The sequence below is a fragment of the Lathamus discolor genome, chromosome 7 (genome assembly GCF_037157495.1).
Source record: "Lathamus discolor isolate bLatDis1 chromosome 7, bLatDis1.hap1, whole genome shotgun sequence".
NCBI classification, from domain to species: domain Eukaryota; kingdom Metazoa; phylum Chordata; class Aves; order Psittaciformes; family Psittacidae; genus Lathamus; species Lathamus discolor.
Genome location: NC_088890.1, coordinates 20,293,090 through 20,318,592, shown reverse-complemented (window position 1 = coordinate 20,318,592; position 25,503 = coordinate 20,293,090). Strand labels below are relative to the sequence as shown.

Genomic DNA, 25,503 nt, shown 5'->3' with positions numbered 1-25,503 from the left:
ACAGTTACAGCAAGGGTGGTTTTATTCACTGATTCATAAACAAATCCACTGGTCATATCACTTGATTCGATTTTCTTTGGAGAGTTAGCAGCATTCAGCAGTACCCACTTCGCGGTGGCCGCTTTGTAGCTAAACCTCACGCACGCACGTCAGGGACATGTAGCTCTGGGTTGTTCTTTTGGGGCCATGGAGAGAGGGCATAGCACGTATTTGAAGTACAGTTTAATACTTTCACAATTTCTCTGGAGGAATTAGACCATCCTTTATAAGATTCAGGTTGGAATTGTGTTTTAGAATGTGTAAATTGTCAGGCAATATAATGCTATGACATGTAAAGGCTGCTTTTACATGGAGACAGTTTAGGAGAGTGCTTTATGAGGAATAACGCCTGCAATAGCAGTTTGATGTTATAACTCAAGCAATCCATCATATTTTACTTTGGTCCAGTTGTCTTGTACCTCCCTTGCCCAAGACCTTGTTTCTCATTGCAATAAAAGATCAACTTGCAGCGCCGAGCTAAACAAAAGCAGTACAGAAGAGAGTTCAAAGGCAAGGCAACACGCAAAGCAGAAGAATCTAGATAAGGGCTGATATTTCAAATACATTTATTTAAAACATAGATACGTATAAAATCATTACTTACTAGTAAATCTGCCCAGTCATCTCACTACAGCTTGCATCTGGCAAGTGATTTGGGGGATATCAGTGGCTTGAATGTTGTGTATGCATATGGGCAACAGATTTTCTATGGTGTTAAAGGTTTGTCTGAAACCTGGGAAGCTGCAGGAGGCCTTTGGGAGCCCTCACTTCACAAAGCATTTCTTAATCATGAGCTGAGGACAGTGGTAGTGGCATCCTTTCACAGCATGCTGTGCTCCTGGGCTATGCAAATTGAGGTCTTTTCAAATGAGCGCAGCTTGAAATGAAATACCTGAGGTTGTAAAGAACAAAGTTTGTGTCGTACAAGAAGACATGCAGCAAGTCTGTAGTGAAGGTGCTTATCAGGAGTATTATTATGACAGGGAAGACCAAGCCTGAATAGAAAATGCAAAATAAGTCTTAAGGGGCAGCTAGTGCAGCAGTGGAAAATGTGTTTTGTTTTTCACTGGTACTGTGTTAAAGTGGTGCATGGCAAACAGAGTAGCTGTGGTTTCTGGACATGGCCAGACACAAGGGAAAATGCTTGTGATACGTTTGCTTGATTTGCAAGTGATTTTCTGCTAAATTAAATTAGAGCTTTAATGTAGCAAATAGGGCTCATTTTCACCTGTTGGTGCAGCTGCCATTTTACCAATGTAATGTCTTTTCAGAGTAGAGTAGGCAGTTTGTTCCCTGGTGGGTTTTGTTCTTTTCAGTGCCTGGGTAAATGTCATTGAGAGAGGAGGGCAGAACAAACAGATCAGAAGTGAAGTGCTGTCAAGCCTGCCTCTCCTGAAGCTTCCCTGCTGCTGTTTGCTCAAGTCCCAGCCCTTCTCCCAGAGTCTCCCTTCAAAGTGGCACATGCCACTTTCTTGATGTGTATTTGAGCTGGTGCAGAGCTGCAGAGCCCTTCCTGTGCTGCCTGGAAGGGTTCACAAACCAAGGTATATTTGGACAAAAAGAAAAAATCTGCCTCTGAATTTTAGTGTCCTAGAGCATGCCTCCCCTCAGCACACTGCTCTGGTTGTGTAGTGCCGCTGCGTCATGAGAAATGATCATAGAATCTTATCATAGAAGCCCAGACTGGTTTGAGTTGGAAGGGACCTTAAAGCGTATCCAGTTCCAACCGCTACCATGGACACGGACACCTTCCACTAGAGTAGGTTGCTCCAAGCCCCATCCAATCCTTTATAGCGGGTTGCTTTTTCAACTCTAAATTTGTCAGCTACTAGAGGAGCTTGACAGTGTGTACAATAGTCTTGTTCAGCAGTCTTTCTAACTAACAAGTGTACTTAATGCTTGTTTGTTATGTGTTTGGTTTAGTTTCCTATATGATCCTTACCTATTTCTGCAGTGATAAAAATGAAGCTGCTTCAGGCAGGGTTGAGCAAGCACTGGCCCTTTTTCTCCAGCAAGATGGAGAGGGTAACATTCCTGCATGGCACTGTCAAGCACAGCAGGACCCGTGGTGTCTGGATCCTGGTTTTTGCACTGCAGGGTCAGAGGTTGTGCGAGCCTACCCCGATTCATCGCTGCCTCTGAAGAGGGAAAGCTGCCACATCTGCACTCACAGCTGCTTCACCTGTGCCATTTTATGGATGCCTGCTTTGAGGGCTGGGTTAAAGGAGGAAAATGAGCTTTGTAGTGATGCTGTTGGGAAATACATATAACTAGCTGTGCCATAAATGGAGGGTCATCAGCCGTGCAGTACAATACATTTGCCTACAGTATATATGAAGTCAGTTGCAGTTTAGTCCATATCAACATTGAAGTGCTTTATTTTGCTTTAGCAAGCTCTTCATTTTCCAGTTGCTCTCTAATTATCAAAAAAGGTCACAATGTCTTGACTTTATTATTGAATATTTGTGTACAAAATTGTCTTTTCTCAGTGGGACCTCTTCAAAGTGAGAAACTGCAAGGGATGGGAAAGAGCTGAGAAAAAACTGCTGTGGAGTTCACAGAAGAATATGGGAAGTGTCAGACGAAGTCTTCATAAAGTTTATTGACAAATGAAATTATTTAGTTGGAAGTGAAAAACTTGGTGGATATTTGTGGGCGTGGAAGGGTTGAGCTCAATTTCTGTTCTACAGTGTTCTGATTTGCATATTAAAACATACTTGGCATTCAATCCCAGTTACATTTTGTCAACCTTAGTACGAGTAATAGTCCTAAACCACTACTAATTTCAACCATCTTTGGGTATTCCAAGTTGCTGTTTGAAAAGCAGCATTCCACCAAGAGAACAAGACTAATCCGGTGGGATTTCAAATGATCAGCCGAACAACTCATAGTAAATGAGGAGATGAAAAGAACACAGAGTACACAACCTTTAGGCTGGGGATTAGTCACCTAAAGACTTTTCAGATCAGTATAACAAGCAAAATCAGGAGCTATTCAATAATGCTTTACCTAAGAAGAGATTGTATTATAACCAGCAGTCCTAAAAACCAGTTTGCCTGGCCTTGATGGGCCTTGACAGGACCTGTTCTGGAAGCAGAAGATGTGCTGTAGTTGTGAATGTTTGTTTACGGAAGAGGTGATGAAAGGAAGAAGGAAATGCTGTTGAAATCATCTCTGTGGCTGACTCCTGGTGGCTGGTGCTTCTGATGCCTCCATCTTGCCAGAATGAAGCTGTATGTGGAGTAAGCTGGCTGGAAGTAGTAGGATATTAGTGTTGCTTAAGGGATGAGCCTGTCTTCATATATGCAAGTTGCAGTAATAGACTCTGACCTTTTTATGACACCCTTGATAGAAAATGCCATCATGTATTAATAGCTGGTGTTAAAGTGTCACCAGTGAACGAAAGGGCAATCCTTGCCCATTAGGTGCTTCACCACCATCGCCCAGCCTCGACTGGGCTATGACATCCCTCACTGGGACAATGAAAGCTCTAATTCAACATGTTCTCTTGGGAGGAAAACATATTGATGCTTGGAGCTTGTGCTGATTGTTACCATATTTTATTCCAAAGGTTTTCCTTGCCTTGCTCAGTACTGCCTGGTTGTAGGCCAAGGGACTGAAAAGCTGCATAGCAGTCTCCCACACTGCTGGAACTCACTGGAACATGAGTACAGGGAAGGTAAGAAGGTGAGAGCTGAAAGAGAGTCTTAAACCCTGCAGGCCAGTACATCAAAGGCCTGTGAGTATTTTGACTGTTAATTGTCTTGGCCAGCCTTCCAAGCCTTAATTATTTTTAGAGTATTTTTACCTTCCCTGTTTTGTATCTGGGCATTCATTTGTTAACAACGCTTCTTGTGACACTTCTGCTTTGTCTACATTCGTTGCTTGACAGTCCTTAGGAAACTATACGTCTTTTTTACACACAAACATTCTCTCTGTGTCCCTGTGTAATGGAGTAAATCCACTAATAGATGCAACAGTAAAATAGAATCATTATAGAATGGTTGTGGTTGGAAGGGCCCTTAAAGCTCATCCAGTCCCAACCCCTGCCACGGGCAGGGACCCCTTCCACTGGAGCAGCTTGCTCCAAGCCCCTGTGTCCAACCTGGCCTTGAGCACTGCCAGGGATGGGGCAGCCACAGCTTCTCTGGGCACCCTGTGCCAGTGTTTGATCCCCCACAGTGTAAAAAATGTCTTCCTTATATCTAGGCTAAATCTACTCTCTGTCAGTTTAAAACAATTTCCCCTTGTCCCATCAAATCAGGCCCTACTAAAAACTGAATCCATCTTTCTAATAATTCCCCTTTAGGCCCTGGAGCTGCTCTCAGGTCTCCCCTTCAGGAGCCTTCTCTTGTCCAGGCTGCCCCAGCCCAGCTCTCTCAGCCTGGCTCCAGAGCAGAGCTGCTCCAGCCCTCGCAGCATCTCCATGGCCTCCTCTGGCCTCTCTCCAGCAGCTCCACGTCCCTCTTGTGCTGCTGCCCCAGAGCTGGATCAGGGCTGCAGGGGGGGGGTCTCCCCAGAGCGCAGCAGAGGGGCAGGATCCCCTCCCGGAGCTGCTGCTCACGCTCTGGGGGTGCAGCCCAGCACATGGGGGGTTCTGGGCTCAAGCGCACTCTGAAGCCAGGTCATGGGGGGCTTCTCAGGAGTTTGTCTTTGGAAGCAGAACTGGTTACAGCTAAAATGGGCTGTAAGGTTAACATCCAATTAGCATGTTTATAGCATTATGCAGTACCCATACCTGCATGTACTGCACAGTAGACTTTGACCTGCTACTGCTTTTTTTCCATTATAAAAAATGGAGGGTTTTAGGTATCTTTTCCACTCTTGTCTTCAGTCTTCTGGTGCTGCCCACAAGTGCTGAGGCACTTGCTAATGAGAGGGTGATGTGCTGCTGCTAGCACACCTCCTCACACCCCTGCATTTGGGGGCTTCTGCTGCACCCCTGAAGACATCCTGCTCTGTTCTCCGCTGCTGTTTCCAGAAGTGAAAATGCAGGCCTGGGTTTGGAAGGCTTGGCTGGTACTAGTTTTCTTCTGCTTCTTTTTGGCTTCCTGGCTTTTAACCAGCAGCTGTTGGTGGCTGGCTACAAGAACTCTTGGCTTCAATCTAAGGTCACAGATTTTGAGCACAATAGATGCTTTGCTAGGGAAGATATGGCTAAAATGGACTGTGCCACAGAATTGAGTAGAGAGAAGGCAATTTCAGATGTAAGTAAAGGTGCCTTCCTTCAATGGTCTTTTTTTTTGATATAGGATACAAGGTGGAAGACACCTTCTGGCTTGACCTCTTTGGCATGTACAATGACTGTCTTGTGATGTGGATGGTGTCAGCAGACCCGCTTGCGTCCTTTCGGATCATTAATTTTCAATGTGTCTCTTACTGAAGGTGCACCCTTACAGAAAAATCTCTTAGGGGTTAGATGCTCTAGGAATGCCTTTCCTCAGGAATTCAGCAGTGAGCAGTTGTGCTGCCGTCTGCGTTTCTTCCCTTCCTAGTGAGAGGTGTGTGTGAGGAACAGCTCTCTCCAAGAATTTCCAGAGCAGTTCGGAGAGATTTCCATTTTCTGTTACACTCATATGGGCGATAGTTTTAAGATATATTTTCGCCTCCTCAAAATCTGCTTTTTGTATTTCACAGTTCTGTCAACCTAAACCCACTAATCCTCTAATCACCTTAAATTAGCTCGAAAGGTCTTGGCTCTCCACTGAGCTCTTTTGATGCTTATGAAGAGCATTCTAACAGGATTGCACGATGGATTGCACTGCTATTTTGAAAGACTGGCTGTGAAAACACATTTTTCCTGCACACATCCATTTTAACCACTAGTGTGTCAGAACTGAACGCCTATGGCTGTCCTCTTAGGTGAGATTTGTGTTACTCTCTCAGTGAATGAGCAGGTGAAACAGAGTAGTGTGGTACTGAAGGACAATGACTAATATATAGCTAAACGTTTTTCTGGGCCTGCAGGCTGAGAGCAGGAGCTAGAACTGGAAACCAAATATATTACTTCTACGACTGTGGGCAAAACACCCTCAATGTTATCCTGTTTCTGTTTTCCCCATTGTTCGTGTTACTCAGAAAATCAAGTGTCCTCTATGATTCAGTCACAGTTGTGTATTTTCTGCACAACCTTATTTCCTCTTACTTATGTATGTATTTTTATTTTTGATACTGTGAGTCAGTACAGGTTATATTTACTCTGTTTTGATGTGAAGATGCCACCATGTTACAAGATAGAAACCTCCCTTGCCGCAGAGGATTGCTTATGAATAAACTAACTGAAGTCTCTTGGAACACAGCAGTAGCTGTAGGTCTCATGAACTGTAAATCCATTTATGGCTTGTATGGCAGACAGCGCATAGACAGAGTGGAATTAGATACCTGGTCTTGGGCCTTGCTTCAGAGGAACTTTGGACTGAAGAAACCTATGAGGCAAAGTGAAGTTGGGAGAGGTGAACTCCTGACAACTTCAGCCCGTAGGATGCTTACTCAGGTGCAGGGACTCACACTTTCTGGCTGGAGAAGGTATGTACTGATGACCATGGCAGAGACTTCCCACCCCTTCATAATCTTTTTAGGGTCTTTCCTCACTCAGGAAAGAGAGCTTTTACGATTAAGCTGTAGGAGGAGACAAGAGTGATTGACTGATAGAAAGTGTACCATGGTCATGCTAGGCCATAGGGAAGGGCACAGAGTGGGGGACATGTCTTTTGTTTTGAATGCTGCATTACTAATTGTGTCTGATCATTGTAGGATCACAGAAACCCAGGTTGTGAAACAGCTGGGGTATTGATGCATCGACTGCCATTGCTGTGCCGTGCCCTCTTCTGCTCTTTCTTCAGAAAGTAATGTAGAGCCGAGCAAAGTGTTTCATTCAATCTTGAGTGCCTCAGCCTGGAATTTTCAGAAGATGTGAAAATCTTCCAGTTGAATTGGAAAATTACAGCTTGAATTAGATAAATTTGTCTTTGATGCTCGGTTGGTTTCATTCTGTAATAAAATCTTTGGGTCTTCTGAATCTTGTTTTTGATTTGGCAAAATCTTGTCACCAAGTTTGACTGTTTTATAGGTAGTTTGGGTGGCAAATATGTATTATCTGTTTGAAGTGTAGCTGTTGTAGCAGCAAAAGTCATCCTCTGTGCTGAGCACTGTATATTTAAAGTACAGAAGCAAAGGACTATTTTCATCTATTTTACTGATGGTAAACTGAGGCTCAGAACCAGACCCATGTTCCAATCTCTTTCCAAGATGGGATCAGTTTACCACTGTTGGTTTGAGTCCAACAATCATGTTCTGCTAATGGATTAGTATTGCAAATGAAGGCATGAACTGGAGCACACTTCTGTATTGCATTTATGGTCTGTTTAATGGAAGCTTGATGCTATGGTGGTTCATGGGAAGTAGGGGCTGTAGACCAAAAAGAGTGGGAATCAGTATTGCTAAAGGAAAGAACATTGCACTTGATCTGCCAGAGGAAGGGGGTTTGCCTAGATCAAACATGGCCACGTATAAGGGGGTAAACTTTTGTTTATTTTCAAAACATAGTCCTGTGAGATTGGTCTCTACTCACTGGGCTGCACAGGAGTAGTGTAGCATATGGAAATGTTACCTTCAGATTCATACAATAGCTGAAGTCAGTTTTCTTTTTATTATTTCTTCCAAACGTTCATAGTGTGAGTGAACGGGAGAAAAAAAAGAGTTCGGGAACCACGGAGACCTTGCATTGGAAACAAATTGCTGCCTGGGGGAGTTATGCTTTATGGTCAAATTTTAAAACCATTGATGATGAGAGATGTAAGGAAAATGGATTTTACATTGCTGCACAATACATAATGATCTGTGTCTATAACCTCTCCTAGGTTCCTGTGGCATGTGCAGGATTTAAGTGTTTGTAACAGTGCTTTGGGAGTCCTGCTATTTGTTCAGAGGAAATCTCAATAGTTTTCAGCAGAAAAGAATATGGTTCATGAGCTGATCTCCTTCCTTCTGCTTTCTTTTTAATAGTCATCCTGGGAATATGCTCCGGTTACCAGGGATTGTGCTGCTTGCTTTGGTGGAGAACAGCAAGATGAGATTTAATGTAGCGTGAAAGACATTGAGCATGAGAGAAAAGGGATGGAGGAGAGGAAAAAGTTTATGCTCCCTACTTGTCAGCATCATTTTGTCCCTGCAGCATCTTTTTTTGCCCTCTTTTCTTCTGCACTGGGATGCAAAGTGTGTGAGACAAGCATGTTGCTTAGCAACATGAGGTGAGCAACCTGTGCAGGGGAAGAACAGCCGGGCAAGGGGAGGGAGCAGGGATACTTACAGCCCTGGTTTCAGCTGCTCCTTTTGGAAATGAGATGGAGAATCTTTTGCCAAAGCAATTTTCTTCTGCATTTCTTTTCCCAAACAAGTGCCTTTCTCACCGCACAGGACGCACCCAGCTGAGGTATTAGTGTGGTAAAGGACCGCGGTCATCGGGAAAACATAAAAATCAGGGATCCCCAGAGTGAATACAATGCAAAAATGCACCGGGGGAAATTCTGATTGCAGGAATGCAAAAGGTTGAGTTGCTTGGGCTGAACTCTGCAAAGTCTGGAATGAACTGGTGTAATGAGAGAAGGAGCTCCCTCCCATCCGAAGGTCGGTGATGTACTTTGGAACAAGCCCTTTTAATGGCTGCAAATACCAGAGGAGACAGAGCTCATTAACAAAGTCTGGTCTCAAGATCTGGCTGTGTTAAGAACCAAGTAGAAAGCTGGTGTCACTCTGCTAGAGTCTCCCTCGCAAATGTTAGAAGAGCCAGAGAAGGTATCTGTTCAGGCTAACTTTATTGCCAGGTAACTTTAACGATGATGTGGAAATTCATGCCCATTTTTAAATGCATCTGCTGAAATACAGGTGCTTTGCCTCAATACACAGGAATGGGAGATGGAAGAAGAGGCTGTGAATAGGATCTGTATGCCAAACAGTGCTGACGGAGCTTGTGATGGAGCCCTGAACACATCAACAATTAGCTCTGGCTGGGCATATAGTGGATGTAAAGCAAGATGACCTCATGCTAGATCGAAATACTTACCCAGCCCATGGCATTGGCCCTGTTACTTTCTTGCCTGATAGAAAATGTCAGAATAAATACTTGTCTTTTTCTAGTGGGCCTAGAAAATGCAACAAGCTTGAGTAATATGAGATGTCAGGGGTGCATGCTCCTGAGATGAGGTACTCCAGCCTTGGCTCCCCAAAGTCCTCACTGAACTCCACTGTTCAGGTGGGAATCTGGGAAGGAATGGTTCCTAAAGTAGAATCTCATGGTGGCTTTGTAAATTAAATCTGAAATGAACTGACACCAAAACACTCTATCAAATACAGGGCAAAGCTGTAACTTGCTAGTGTCAGTCATTCTATACAGGGATCACTGCCACCTAAGCAGCCAGATGAATTTTTCTTCCACAGGATTCCTAAGATTTAGATCCACAAAAGTAGGTAGTTTCCTAATTCTCCTTGATTCCAGTAGAGCTTGGGTATCTACACAATTCTGGTGATCTGAGCCAGAGAACCTTCTGCTAGGAGCTCTGCAAAGGACACGTGGAAACTTTACCTTGTTATTGGTCCCTGGGGGAATTGTGTGACTTCTGTCAATTTAAATGCTCAGTAGATATTCTTACAATTCCTTCTAAACCATGTATTGATTTTGCGCATTGCATTGCTGCCGGTGCTGGACTTTGCCATTCAGGAAGAGTTGAGAGCACCTTTAGTAGAATAGAATCGTAGAATCAACCGGGTTGGAAAAGACCTTTAAGATCATCAAGTCCAACTGTTCCCCAGCATTGCTAAGGCCACCACTAACCCATGGCACTGAGGGCCTCGTCTACACAGTGTGTGAACACTTCCAGGGCCTGTGTGTCCCGAAAGCTCGTGCTGCTGTATGATACTAGGTGTAACGGAGCAGAAATACTGAATTCTGTTTGTTTGTTTCCCAGGAATAGTCCTGCAATTAGGAAGATGGGCTGCATGTTATTTTAATCTTCATGTGTGCAAAGCTCTGTGCTAGCTTTTGTGAGAAGCTCAGAATGGCTTCTAAACAGGGAGGCTAGTGCCTATGGGTGAATGATCCCAAAATGAGGTGAAATCCACACCAAAATACTTCAAAGAATTTTGTACAAAGCTCCACTTCCTGAGAAGAGAACTGCTGGAGTTGCTTGTGTTGTACTTTGTTGGCATGGAGGAAGGGAGGGGAGTAGAATTCTGACATCGTAAATAATGTCTAAAAACTACAGGGAACGGAAGGTTAGGATGATGTTGTGCTAAATGCTAAATCGAGACTTTATTGAGGCAGCCTCTACTTCTGCTTTGGTGCTGGAAGATTGGACAGGAAAATGGAGATAAAGAAACTCTTTCTACTTTTAAGACTTCCCTTTTAAGACAGTGGGAGAGCTGTGGCAGAGCACCAAGTAGCATGTCAACCAGATGTCAGCACCAAGGCAGCTTTCCCTTCCCTCTCCGTTCCCCCTACAGATTGATTTGTGAAACCCAGCTGGCACCAGGAAATTCTCACTGATGGGGACCGTTTGATTTGGGAATTGCTGCAGTGAAAATAGTAAGACAGTGGTGTTTAGTTCTCAATTGGCTTTTCTGTACAATCTAAGCAGTTAAAAGGAGACTCTGGTGTCTGTATGTTTGGTGTGAGGAGCAGCAGAGGTGCGAGGCTGGAGAGGGACCTGTCATTACCAGCCGTTTGGTTTGCTGAGCGGGGGTCATGGTAGAGCGTTGAAAAGCTGTGAGGAGTGGAGGAAAGCTATTTGTACCTGACTGCCATTTCTAGGGAACTTTACCTGAATAGTTTGCTTCATCGTTAGTGTGATGTTTTTCCTTTAAATCCTGTTATCTCAACGTAAAACCATAAAGCAGCACATGCAGAAGGGCACTGAGTCATTAGCTCTGGGCTATCAAAAAGCTGTGACATGATATCAAATTCCATTAGTGTCTAATGTTGCAAATCTTTGTTGTTGAGGTATTTTTGCTGGATTTACATATAAGCAATTTAGATTTCCGTTCAACCAGTGTATTCTCAGGAATAATTTCAGTGTATCAGCTTAATCCTCAGTATGCTCTGCTTAAAAAGATGGATTTTATCGTTGAAGCTGATGTTATTAAAAGATTTGGTTGAGTGATGTCATTTTCTGTTTTATCTAAACTGCTTCTTTCATTTTAAACAATTGCGCATCACAAATTCATCTCAGAGGGCATAATTGATAACATCCAATGCGTTGTATTTTTGTCCAGCTTTCAGAATTGTTTGTCTACAGTGAGGTCTCTGAACAGAGAGTGCTTCAGTGGTACTATTTTGTTTGGGTCCTTTTTCCTTTCTTTTGACCTTGGTGTGTCCTTCAGCTTTGCCGGTGATGATGCTGCATTGCTTGGAGGCCAGTCTCAGCAGAGAACCCCGTGCATGTGTGATGTCAGCTCCATGCCAGCAGGCTCGTGAGGTGGAGCAGCCTCACTGCCTCTTGCTCTGGAAGACTCTCTGGGAAATGTTCAGTTCTGTCGCTGGGGTTTGGGTTTGGCTGAAGGTTTTTTGGAGAGGAAGGAGGAGGTCAGTGGCAAAACGGGAACAGTGAGAGAAAAGATTGGTAAGGAAGGGTTTGAAATGACTCCCCAGTGTATTTATGGTTTGCTTGGCAGAAGAGGGTATAAACCACAAATGCTTGTGATTAAAAATAAATAAATAGAAAGATGAAAAGAGATGCAGTAAGAGGCTGCCAGTGTTGTTATTTGAGATTAAGTTGACTGATCAAATAGTGAGAGCTACAGAGTGTGATCTGCTCTGCTCCTAAACCTACCTTGGATTAATTAAATCTGTCCTTTATTTAAATACGTCACATCATATTAAGGTTTCTACCTAAAACAAAAAGGGTTGTCAGGAAAAACAGAATAATTTGGCTTAAAATCAAAGGCATGAACATGAGCTGTAAGTCAGTAAATTTTATATATTCCATATGAAGGCTGCCTGTGGTCTGTGATCAGGTGGAATTTCTCATCCCTCAGAGATCACTTTGATGGGCAGCATCCTCCTTGTCCTTAAGCTTTCAAGGAAAGCTTTAGGGAGTTTCAGTTCGGTTCAGGTGGAGGGTGTGCGTATTAATGCTTGACTCCACGGTCTCAGTTCTGCTGAGCTTCTACTGAATTTGATATTTTCCTTTCAACATCAGACAAATTCTGATAATGTGAAAACCTTAATTTGTGATGAACTGTGTGAAGTTACCTATTCATGAGCAAGACCAGAGATGACAGTGAGAAAGAGTTCATGTGTCTGGATTCTGCAGAGCTGGCAAGAGCATCAAACTGAACAGAAAAGTTCTTCTCTAACATGCACCTTTGCTGCCCTGGCTACTAGCAGAAGCAAACACAGTGTTTCATTGGTGTGATTCCAGGGCTACTGCAAAAAGAAGGAATACTGAGGGCACAGTGTGCATATTTGCAGAGAAACTCGGGGTACATGTGGTTTAAAGTCATTGCTTGGACACGCTGCTCGCATGCGGAGCCGTGCTGTGATGCACATAGACAGCTCAGTGGGTCTGGGGTGACGTGCAGCTGAAGCAGAAACCCATCTGCTGGGGAGAGGACAAGAAGGTTTCTTTCAGACTGAGGCCCTGGGAGCTGAGCTGTGATGCCAGATGATGCTTTGTAAGGTTATCTTCCACGAAATTCATTCTACAGTCTAGTTTCCGCTGACCGCAATGGTAATGCACTTCCTAATTCGAGACATTGGTTTGAAATGTATCATTTAAATGGACCATATTCTGGTAGGATAGTGCCTCAGTCTGTGTAGCTGGGCAGCTAGACCTACCCACTTGCTCCGACACAGCTTGGTGAGGACTGTGTAATTAGGAACACCAGCCCAATGTCGAAAACCTTTAAATAAATGGTGAGATGTAAGGCAAAACCTGTCCTGGTATACACTTGAGAACCCATTAGTGTTCACAATGAGAGTGGGTAACACTGGAGCAACTCATTCAGTGCTGTGGCATCTCCATCCATGGAGATTTTAAAACCTGGATAAGAGCCCAGGCAATGATCTAGCTTTGAAGTCAGGCTGCCTTGAGAAGGTGGGGCAATCTGTCCTTCAGTGGCCCTGTCCAGCCTGATGTTTCTGTGTAGCTGTGATAGATTTCTGAGTATGCAGCATGGTGCCATTATCCACAGTGGATCTTGGAAAAGGGGGTTGGAACTAGATGTTCTTAAGGTCCTTTCCGACCCTAACCATTCTATGATCCTGTGATTCTGTACTCTGAATTACGTGTCCATTCACTTTAGTCCTCTACTGGTGCGCTGCAACAGTTTCTCTATAGGATAACACCATGACCTTGTGTTCTGAAAGTACTGAGTTGATGTTCTAATAAAACATAGGGAAATATTGCTGAAATAAATGAACATTAATGAATGTGGGATTTGGAAAATGCCTGAAGAGTCCTGTAGCTGCAGTGGCTTCCTTTATGTACCCTTGCAGGTCACCGTAAGCTGAGTATTTTACATTAAAAATTGCTACTTGATATGATATGAGGGTATTAGGTGTTAGGCAGAAGTTCTTACCTGTGAGGGTGGTGAGGCTCTGAAGAAAGGTGAGATTCCAAGTGCTCATGATCATGCTTTAATGAGAAAGGGAGGTGCTTTAAAGGTAAGGAAAATATTCATGTAAGCAGAACTAATTGCCACTGCCTAGTTTTAGTGATTACCTCATTTGATATTTGCTCTCAGAAGCACATAGAAAACACCTATTCATAGAGACAGAAATCTTTCTTATGTATCTAGATTTAAAAGTTGGTCCTTAAGCACCTCAGTAGTTTTGACCTCCCTCAAAAAACTGTTTTTATGTTTCGTATTTGTATTGCACATTGCTCAGCTTTATAAATACAAAATGCAATGCAACACAGCAAAGCACTGTCATCTAGCTGAATAACTGCAGCTGCACCAGGAGAAAGGACTACCTAATTTAGATGAAAAGCATGTGACAGCTTTTGACAGAGGAAAAGATAAAGCCAAGATAATCAATGAGTGGCTTCTCATTGATGTATTAGAGCTGCTACAGCACCTGGTTTGAGCGCTGGGCAAGCTTCTCTTGTAGGAATGGGTAAAGCAGCATCAGTGGTTTGTGTGAACCAGTTGCTACTCCAGAAGTTCCAGTGAGTAGATGCATAGAAAGAAATGGGTAGTGTTGTCTACAGCAGGACTCCCACTCTGCTCTCTACATGGACTGTGACTTTCATCTTGTGTGTCTGAGAAAGCTTGGAGCAAAATGTTGTTATGGATAATACCCTCATATCTTTCAAATGCTGAAGTCCAGATGTTCTGCTGGAACTGATTACCATACCTTGCTCAGAAGGTATCTTAACTCCTGCGTCTCTCCTTTGATCCAGGGCAGAAGGACTGGGGGGAACAATTACATGACTGACTGGGATTGAAAATATCTGATGGTCAAAGCACAATTCTCTGTTCCTCTCAAGACATGGGATGAATACAAGTGCAAATAGTAACCATCTGTAGCAGGCTGGGAGAAATTAGAAGGAAATGAAAATTCTTCACCCTTTGGACTTTATTTTAAACTCCAGGACAAAACTGCTGGAGGCATATACCCTAAGAAACCTTTTATAGTGTTGGGTTTTCAACTCCAGCTGCTTCCCAAGACCTCAAATCTGTCCCAGCTGCAAAGCTCATAAGACATGGCTGTTAGCTTGATTGGGAGGCAAAACAAGATGACTCCAAGAGAGATTAATGAAGTAAATGGTGATGTTGCAGAGGCGAGTTTAACACGTATTGTGAGAAATGGATTCACTGGATTCATCTGCATTCACTGGATTCAATGGATTCATCTGGAGAGGACTGTGATCTGAAAAGATCTGTACTTCCCTAAAATTGCTACCTCCCAACCCCAGAATTCATTCTGAACTTTAATCCTATTTGGAACCGTAATACACTTGGAAATAATAAAATCCAGGCACCCTTCACTTTTCATTAGGAAGGGTAAGCATGGAAAGGAGTATCTAGGTGCTTTGTCTGAGGAAAGGAATTTTCCATCCATGTCCTTCAGGCAGGGACGTGATGACTATTGCTTAGTGTGAACTGGGAAGGGAGTCACATATTGAGACCCTCGGGGGAGTCAGTGCCTGGGAAGTACTGGCCTTGGTTGGCAATTTTGCAGTGGTGAGAGGGGATTGGTGGAACTCTTGCACTGTAAATTTGCTTATGGGCAAAGAGGACACATACATAACTTTCATAGAAAGCCAGGAATGTACTGTTAGTGCAATTGAAACCTTAATGATCCAGTTCAAGATTCATTAGTAGTCTAGATGGAATTGACCTTGATGATTTCTTCCTTCTCGCTCTAGGATTCATTTGTGGTTTTATATGTTTGCTGGCATGCTTTTGTATTTTCCTTCTTTTATTCCTTGCTCGTTTCCTTCCTCCCCTCCTTCCTTCCTGTCATTCCTCCTTTTCTCCTTCCCTGTCTCCCTCCCTCCATCCCCTGCAGCTTCACATTACATGTGGATTTACTGTATATGATGCCTTTCACATACTTTAAATAGCTTTTCTGTGTTCTCTGTTTCCCTTAATCCCAGCTTTGTCCATCTCTAGGTCTGCATTTCTTTAACTCACCATTGATTTGTTTATAGCCTTGGGGGTCTCTTGTACCCCAGATATTTCCATCCCATGTCTATATTCCTGCATGCCCCATCCTATGTCTCCAGTACTCAAGGTCTCTGCTGTAGTACCAGGCCTGTGTTTCTCTGCATTATATTATTGCCCATTTCACACAGAATTACTGCTTGTTACTGCTGCACTATCAAGCTATGGTTATAGCATACAGAGATAACAGAAGTAAACCGGATTGTCCATAGATAACTGGCCATTTAGAGAAATTGCTGCCATGGCTAAACCAAGTAAAACAGCTGGAGCAGGTCAGGAGAAGTTCAGACAGAGCAGCCCTGCCAGCCTGCAGCTCTGAGGTCTGCAGACCCTCTACAAAACTTACAGCCTAGTGCTAGCACAGCTAACTACCCAAAAACCTGCTCCTCTTCCTGCTGGTGAAGATGACCACCATTTGGAGGTTGGACTAGATGGTCTCCAGAGGTCCCTTCCAACCCTAATGATTCTGTGATTTACATGGGCAAAACTGCCAGTGCATTTTCACAAGTTCCTTTTAAATCCGTTCTAGAAGAGGCTTTCCATGCGTATGGTGTTTTCATGCACACGTTCCCCATATTCCTCACTTGCACATTGCATTTGTGCAGGTGGTTTAGGGTTGTCAGCACTTGAGCAAGGAGCAAATCAGTATAGTTTTTCTAACAAGACACTCCTAACTCCTGAAGATGCCTGACTTGAAATGATCAGAAGCATCTTAGTCAAGCCCTGTAAAAAAGCCCTGAGATGACAGGCACTGCACAGTGGTGCCTTGCAGCACTATGTGCCACTTTTCAGGTAGGAAAAGAGTCTTGATCAGATGAGTCCTTGCCAACAGTGCCTTTTTAGGACGCAATTCAAGCAGAGCTCTCCCACCAGGCTGAGTGCTATCACATGCATGGGATAGCATATCACCATTAGTGGTCAAAATTGGAACATGCATGGCCCAGAGAGCTCAAACATATCTTGGCTACTGCCTGTGTATTTGAGCAAGCACTATCCCGTCCTATGCCCAGAGGAGGAGGGACTTCAAGGATGTGGTCAACCAATACTACTTCTGGTGTGAAGTGAGACCAAACAGAAACAAAACTGTTTCTTTCAAAATTTAGAGGAAAAAATGGATCAAGAAAAAATAAAGTTCAAAACAATCTTTTTGATTTAGACATAATCCAGCCTAAAGAAACCCGTAACCCAGTACGGCTTGCTTATGGTCTCTAGGTACAAGATCGTTTATATGAATGAGTAACATTTCCACAGTGTTATTGCTAGACAGGAGAATCCTTGAACAGATTTCCCTCCTACTCCATTGCTTTCTTGTTTTTCAAGTGGCTTTTGAAGAGATGATGCTCCCCTGTGTTTGTATGTAACTGTCATCACCTGCCCACACGATGGATCTTTTTCATTTGGCAGAGAAAAAGCTCTTTCCCTCAATGGGGTAGTTTTGGGATGAAGGTCCTTTTGAATTGCTGCTCCTTGTGGTATCCTCAGCTCTGTATAGCATAGGTGAATGCTGCCAGTTTTCAGCTTTGTCAAGGGAAAGATTGCTACAAACTTCTGCACTGAGCCTTATCTCTTTCTTTACACTCTGTAATTGCATTTTTCCTTTAGCCTCTTTTCTTTAAGCACTGCTAAGGTAATTTGTATCCCCAGAGAGAGACAATGCTCCATTAGATAGTGCTTGGAATTAAGAATGCTTTTTAATTAATAATTTCATAATGCACCTCATTTCTGAGCGGAGAGGAGAGGAAATCCCACCACTCCATCACTAGCAGACTGGTTTTGTCCCCAGCACACGTTCACAGTCTAACAGAGATAGAACCACTCTTTCAGTCAGCCTTGTCAAGCTCCCTGTGTGTGCACTGAGCCCCCTCCGGACACCGCTGAGTGCAGTGGGCTGGCAGGAAGAGCCAAGAGGTTTGGCAGAGTTCAAGACTGGAGCATTGTGAGGCTCTGCTTGGTCACTGCCTTGGAGGCAGGCATGGTGGGAGCCCCTCGTGGGTCCCGCTGGCTGGGGCTGTGCTTCCCTGACTGGGAATGTCTGTGCCAGTTAGGGCCACAAAACCAGACTGGGTTTTGTCGAAGGTGGGTTTTGGTTTCTTGAAAAGCTGTGAATAGAAACATAGAGCTGGGCTGGGGCAGCCTGGAGAAGAGAAGGCTCCTGAAGGGGAGACCTGAGAGCAGCTCCAGTGCCTAAAGGGGCTGCAGGGAACCTGGAGAGGGGCTTGGGACAAGGGCCTGTAGGGACAGCCCAAGGGGAATGGCTTGAACCTGCCCGAGGGGAGGCTGAGCTGAGCTCTTAGGCAGAAGCTCTTCCCTGTGAGGGTGCTGAGGCGCTGGCACAGGGTGCCCAGAGAAGCTGTGGCTGCCCCATCCCTGGCAGTGCTCAAGGCCAGGTTGGACACAGGGGCTTGGAGCAAGCTGCTCCAGTGGAAGGGGTCCCTGCCCGTGGCAGGGGTTGGAGCTGGAGGAGCTTTAAGGTCCCTTCCAACCCAAACCAGTCTGGGGTTCTGTGATCTGAGGGATTGTGCTGGGCATAGCAGAGATTGCTGCAAAGCATTAGCAGGTTCTTAACAACAAAGGCCTTAACAGCTTGATCCTGTTGAAGGAAAAGGGGCTTCACATTAGCACCTACAGTCACCTCAGAGCATGATCTGTTCTCCACACACACAAGTGGCAAAGAGAAGCTTTGTCCCAAGGGATCTTGCACTAGTGGGTTTAGCAATCAGAAGGTTTCTTTGTCCCTAAAGTAATTCTGTGATGTCTTAGTGGGGAGCAAAATCATATTTTACTCTGGTTCTTCGGAAGAAAAGAAAATATGGGGGTTTTAACTGTGAATACATCTAAAAAACAATGTATGTCATCTACAATAATGTATTGACAATACTGTCATTCTAATTAATTTCTAAAGTGTTAGGAAATATTTGCATGAGAAAACCTTTGTAGTTTTAACTTCTTTAAAAATGAAATCACCCATTCGTGATGTAATAATGAGTAAGAAGTACAAAGTGATCTAATGCCCATTCTTCTGCATCAAACCGGCTTTCATTTTTAATCATCAATGCTGCCAGTCTGAGCTTTTGAATAGTTAAGTTTACATCAAGCTGCCTAGGGGATGTACTCAGCCTTGGGAGATGGAAAACAAGTCGCTTCTTTGTTCTCTTTTCGAAGGCCAGACCAAGACTTGCACCTGTAGTAGGAAAGGTGTGAGATCCTCATCACACGAATGCAGCAGCACTTCACCCTATGTCTTTGGCATCTCAATTTTGCATCCTTCTGAGGCTATTGACAGCTATTATGGGGCACCCGCTCACTGAAGAAGTGAAGGGGGCTTTTCAGCCTCCTTGCCAGACCTCTGACATGCAGACAAATAAAGAATTCAAACAAGATGGACAGCAGCATTTGATGCAAGAGCTAGAAATGTAATTACTTTGTCAGTATTCGCATTGTGAAATTTTCAAGGCACATGCACCAGCAGTATAGTTGAACGCTGCTATTCAGTTCAGGATACTGAGGAAGTAGAGCCAGGGTTTACTTGGAAGTTGATCTTCATCATCAACTTGTTATCAGTAACTGGGTTTTAGAACTAAGAGGTAGGTATGGCTAACGATATGAAAAAAGCCATTTATTCTCTTTTTTTCCCCTCCAGCCCTGTATATGCAAAACTACACACTTTGAAGTCCTGAAGAAGTCCCTGGCGTGTTCAGTTCTTCAGATGAACATTCATCTTTAGGAAACAGGAACATGTGCTGTACATCTGTATCATTAGCTACATGAGTAGTAAATTCTTATTACTCTTGCAGATGCATGAGCTCATTCCATCATCATAACTTCAAGAGGTGCCCACAGGTTAGAAATCACCACAGTGGATTTACAGCTATTGCTAACAACATTCACCGGCTAATGACAACACACTAGAGAATATGTGTCCACCAGAATAAATGTGCCTGCTCATGATGTTTGATAGCTGAGTTTCTTACCCATAACCCCCACCCCAGACCATTCCACCCTGGTTTTCTTGTAAGCACTTACTGAAGACATTGAGGCAAAAAGGAGGATGTGAAGGAAGGATGTGTTCAAAGTTTATTATTTCTAGCTCTAAATGCAAACTCTCATGTTAACTTTGCTCTTCTAGAAAGGGCAGTTGGTATTTTAATACAGATTCTTCTTTCTTTGACTTTTAATGTGCTATTAACATCCTGCCAGAGGTGATAGTTCTGCACATCAGGAATATCTACTACTACCTACTGTTTGGCAGGCGGAACTAGTCCTTTTGGGAAGTGTCATGTCCTCTAGTTTTACTGTTTTCAGGACCAGATCACTTACAGAAGTGAGCTTGGTGCCTCCAAGGTGCAGGTAAATAAGAAACCTTTACCTTACAATTTTAACCTTTTCAAGTTCTGAACTGCACACAGAGAATATTTCCATAAAAATCTCCCTTCCGGACCTGCTCCAAACTTTACCTTTAGGTGGCTGCTGCAAAATTTTGTCCTTTTTTTCCAGTGCCATATTCTTTTTAAAGGCTGTTGAGTACTTTGCGTCAGTGTTTTGTGTCCTTCCAGTTATGGTGATAGAGGTGCTGGTGTTGAGATGGTAAGAGACAAGTGGAAGCCTCAGACAGTAAAATGACAAATATGTACTATATTAAATTATAACCTTTCTGAGTTGAGCCATTTTCTCTCCATGTAGGCGTTTCGCGTTTCAGTCTTATACCTCTCTAGAGGTTCCAAATGTTAGGAAGTATAACTGATGTCTGGAGATATATGATGTGATATCTGCCTTTCTTTGATGCCTGTCCTTTCGAGAATTTCTGGTATGTATATGTCTTAGCTAATACAAATCTAAAGTCCCATGTTTCACATGGCTTTGCTTTAGCCACTTCCTATGGCAGTTTATAGCAGCTGAATTTTGTCCCCCACACATGTTTATTAAAAGCTCGGCCAAGCACTTATTTAAGAAAAGTATTATCGTTGTTGTTATTAATATATAGTAATAGCAATTATTATTATTAATATACCAATACTAATACTACTAGTAATAAAAGTGTAGCAACAAATCTGGCACTGGCTTTGCTTCTAGCTAAAACTCATTTGTAATCTGAATAAATGGTTTCTAACATACTCTTGCTGTTAAGCACAATTCTGCTCCAAAACCAGATAATCTTGGACTCTAAAAAAGGGAGTTGATGTCTTTCAACTCTAGAAAAGCTTTCTTTAGCCTGTTAATTTTTATAAGTACCACAGAATGTTCCTTTGAACGTAACCTCTCTTGTGTCTCAAGGCAACTGTGCTTAATGTTCAGCAGCCCAAGTAAATTTAACATGGTAAAATCATGGCCTAATCAGATACACCTGGTGTGTGATGGGTGGGAGAGAGCGTAGGAGTGCTAAAAGCCATAGTAGTGTTTTCAGTATGTGTTAATGTTTAGTGAGCTTTCCTTGCTTGTTTGATGGGAGAACATCACACTCCTAATTTATTTATCATGGGCTGACAATTCCTGGTGTGGATTCTTTCTTTGCTTCAGTTTCTCAGCTTCCCCATGAACAAAGCAGTATCTGCCTTAAAAATGAAGGTATGGTTGGGTGCTACCACACCTCTCCATGATGTATTTTTCAGAGAAGGAATGGATAGAGTGATTACACCAGTCTTTGGCATTCAGAGAAGTGTTTTAGCTGTTATCTGTTCAATAAGACCGCTTACAAATCATCTCTGCTGGAGGAGTCTGACATCCTCCAAACAGACATGCGACACCTGTATTTCCTTTAGCAGAACGCCCAGAGCAGTTCCTAAAGCAATGTTGTTCTTTTCTCATGTTGTGTGTATATTAATCAGGCTGTAGCATCACAATTAATTGCTGGATTTAGGAGCCAGATGTTGGCACCTTTTTAATGAAGTCTGCCAGGCAGCATGAGTGGGTAAATAGCTGCTTTTGCAGAGAAAAATAGATGTTCCTTTCAGCATGATCATAGGAAGGAAAAGGGAACTAATTTGAGTTGATTTTCCACAGGTGGATGTACTTCAGAGACTTCCCCAGAAAGGGCACATTACTTTGAATGTGAGAGGTGCCGTACTACTAGGTATTTACTACACAGGGTTGGCACAATCCCGATGGATTTTACAGCATTCGCTGGGGGAGGGGGCAAGAAGTTGATCTATTTTTTTTTTTGTTGTCTGCAAATTTGCAGGATTGGACCTTCTGGGGAAGAGTCCCATGAAAACAGAACTGGAGGGGCCCATCGTTAGTGGGTGCTGAGCACCTCCCATGCTAAGGATATTCTTTTCCTTCTTGGTTAGGATGTGGCCTTGCAGGAGGTGTAGCCAGTGCGTTGACTCCTGCCTCTGCTTTCCTCGCTGCGTCTGCAGCTGGGGGAACATTGTCCTGGAGGCGAATCTAAGGCAGCAGGTGATGGTGGGTGGTGGGTTTAAGTGCTGGCCCGCACTGACAGTTTAAGTACTTTCAGTACACTGACAGTGTCTTTCACGGGAAGGTTTAAGACGCGTTTTCTTGGGAAGCCGATGCATTCCCGGTGCACCGTCTGGTGGGCTGGAAACCACGTCAGCATCTAAGGGTGCAGGCAGAGGAGCAGGGGGAAGCGTTACCACCCAGGGTCTGCTCTGCAGCTGCATGCTGCACAGCTGGAACTTTTCAGTCCCTGATCTTCGCCAGCCGAGCTGCTCCTCTGAGTGCTCCCCCACTGCCTGGGCATCCCCAGCAGGCTGGGAAAGGGCGGCTGCACGCAGGCAGAGGTGGCTGTCTTGGCTGTTAGGAGCAAGTCCCTGAACGCTCTGTGGAAGAGCTGTAGGCGGAGAGGTGGGTTCTCATCTGGTTCCCATTAGAGCTGTGGGGTGGTTCTACTGAGTTGCACCAATGTACCAGGGGGATCTTCTGGCACTGAGCCTGCTCTGGGGTCCTGTAGGTTAGCACACCTTCTAGAGGCATGTGAGGAATTACTGGAAGCTTTTGAGGAGCGACTTCAAGGCCAGGTTGGACAGGGCCTTGAGCAACCTCAAGCTGGGAGGTATCCCTGCCCATGGCGGGGGATTGGGACTGGGTGAGCTTTAATGTCCTTCCCAACCCAAACCAGGCTGGGATTCTGTGATTAACTTGCAACGCAGGCTCATGGAATTTAAAAATGTGACCTTAACCTCCCCTTCCCCAGATGAGCATCTTGCACTGGCACGGGTCGACTGGTCATTGCCGTACTTTGGACTTGGATGTGTTATTCACAGCAGCAGCAAGCAGGTAAGTGGAGATTAGTGAATAAACCTTTTGCCCTATCTTGAAAGCTACAGTAATACAAATGCTGCTCTTGGGTTTGTGTTTGTGCAGTGTTCAAACTAGTGAGATTTTGGCCCAGCCAAGCCACTCACGGTCGCTTCAGGAGCAGCAATAATGACAAACTGCATTGAGCAGATACAGACAGCTGCCTTGGTGACAAGAATGGCTTTCAAAGTTAAATTGTGTACGACTAATTGAGGTCTAAAACAACCACAGAAGCTACAGTTTTTGGCTTTAAAATTCATGAGGATGGTGCCAGGGCCCGCGAGAGCAGCATCTGCCCCAGAAGACTTAAATGAGGTCAGTTTAAATGGTGAACATTGTCCATGAGAGCTGAGCTGAAACTGTTCCTCTCACTGCACCGAAGAGACCAGCTGGCCCTGGGATGGGAGCTGCAGGCTGCAGGCCACCCAGCTCTCCGGCGGATCTGTTTATTAGTGGTTTGAAGGAAAATGAATTTTCCTCCTCTTCCTTCCTGCCCTTACTTACATCAGTCACTAATAAAATGTACACGGCTTGTTTGAAGGCTTAGCCAGTGTTGGCATTTGTACTTACACTGACAAAATGCTGGTCTGTGCAGAGCATTGGAGGAACATTGTTCTGACAGCCCATTGAGTTGTACATTTCCCAACTTCCCTGGTTAATGTACCATGGGCTGCGCTCTGCTCCCTGCCTGCGCTGATGTCACAGCCCCTGAGCTGCTCGCTGCCGGCGATGTGCCCAAGGACCCTCCTCGCAGCACCCGGTGCGCAAGGGGCTCTGCTCACTGCTGGCTCCAGGACCCTCCTCGCAGCACCCGGTGCGCAAGGGGCTCTGCTCACTGCTGGCTCCAGGACCCTCCTCACAGCACCCAGTGCACAAGGGGCTCTGCTCACTGCTGGCTCCAGGACCCTCCTCGCAGCACCCGGTGCGCAAGGGGCTCTGCTCCTTCTGGCTCTGCTTCAACAGGGGAGCTCTGCATGTGGCAGCACACAGGCTCGGAACAGGGAAAAGTGGCTCTTGCAGAAACCATGCTATCAATCGATGCTAACAAAGAGGCAAGGACGGGGCAGGGCTCACCAATGTGTACTCCTGGTGCAGAAAGGGCTTTTTCAAAGGGATCACACTTTGACAGCAGCGTGATGGTGCAATAGCATTCCTTGGATTTGTGTTTTTATGTTAATGCAAGCTACTCATGAGGCTTTTCCTATAGCAGTAATCCTGGAAATTTTAAATTCAGTGTTTCCTGAAAAGCCAGCAGTAAATAAAACCAGCCCCCATCCCTAGTCCTGGTTTTGTAATCCTGGCGAGTTTACCTTCCTAACACAAAGACAACCGCAGCAGAATGCGGAAATACAAACCGAGCATGCCAGAAACCCCTGGGGAAGCCTTGTCACTTACAAAAGGAAAGGATGAGCTGAAAACAGATCATTAAATATTGAATGTGAACTAACGCACAGCTTGTAAAGCGCTAAGAAAAAATCCTTAGCATATCTGTGGGAGCATTTTGCGAACAGGAGAAGCTTAAAAGCAGCACACACACAGTGTTCCATGCTGGCAGTTGAATGACGGAACCAAGTACCATCACCCCGCTCCAACAGCAAAACCCTCATGTCTCCAGACTTGTTTTGTTGCACCATTTGCTTATAAGCTTGTGGTTTATTGTTCAGTTGCAGACATTCCAAAGTATGGCTTTTTTCCCCTCCAAACCCCAACCAGTGGTGCTATAAAGCCATGCTTTGGGGACTTAATCCCTGTCACAGTCACTCTGGTTTTCTTTGCCTTACCTTGACTAGTCCAAAGAAAGTAAAAAAGAGAAGAAGAAGAAAGGCCAGTGTCATAGATTAATACTGCAGGTCTGGGACAAACCTCTGCTAACGCGTTTGGTAGCTGGGTGAGACCTTCCCCCTTTATTTTCTCATTGTAAAAGGAGTATCTCCCGGCATTTCACTTGCTGCCGGAGATTACCAGTATCTCCCTCACTCGTGTTTGATCAGAGCTGGAAAACTTGAACGGGCTTTTCTAATATATCCTTCTTGAATGACAGATTGGACAGGGCTGAATAGAGTTGATTCGATCATGTAAAGCATGGACGTGTTCACGGCGGGGTGTTAGAGCCTTCGGGTGTTTCAGGCTGGGGTGGTGTGCGGGTGTATTTCATAGAGCCACAGCCTGGTTGCCTTGGAAGGGACCTTAAAGCTCATCCAGTTCCAACTGCTGGCAGTGCACAGGGACAATCTCAGCCAGACCAGGCTGCTCGGAAGCGGGGGAGCTCATTGCTGCCCTGGTCTGTGTGGGCTGGGCCAACATGGGGCACCGGAAGAAGGAAAAGCTGGTGCATGTTGTTGGCACGTCTGAATTACTGCAGCCTTTCTTACCTGGGGTACCCAGTGTGCAGTGCAGCGGTGACTGCTCAAGCCATGCCTCAGGTAGTTCTTCTGTAAGTTAATGATGGAAGAGAAAGAGCTCAACATAGAGTAATTCCCCATGAGCACGAGTCCGGCTGTTCCTCTGTGTTGTGAAGTCTCCCCAGTGATCCCCTGCAGACCTCAC

General features: G+C 44.5%; 1 long non-coding RNA gene across 2 annotated transcripts in view; it reads left to right on the top strand.

The window, feature by feature from the left end:
* LOC136018099 (uncharacterized) overlaps window positions 1-23,461 on the top strand; it is a 79,600-nt gene extending 56,139 nt beyond the window's left edge. The window contains exons 1-3 of one of the 2 annotated variants that reach the window (XR_010614238.1): window positions 22,430-22,503; window positions 22,853-22,935; window positions 23,023-23,461. This is a non-coding gene — a long non-coding RNA (uncharacterized LOC136018099). Of the gene's footprint in view, window positions 1-22,429; window positions 22,504-22,852; window positions 22,936-23,022 lie in introns of those variants that run through there. The other variant, XR_010614237.1, reaches the window with a different exon arrangement.
* The last annotated feature ends 2,042 nt before the right edge of the window (window positions 23,462-25,503 follow it).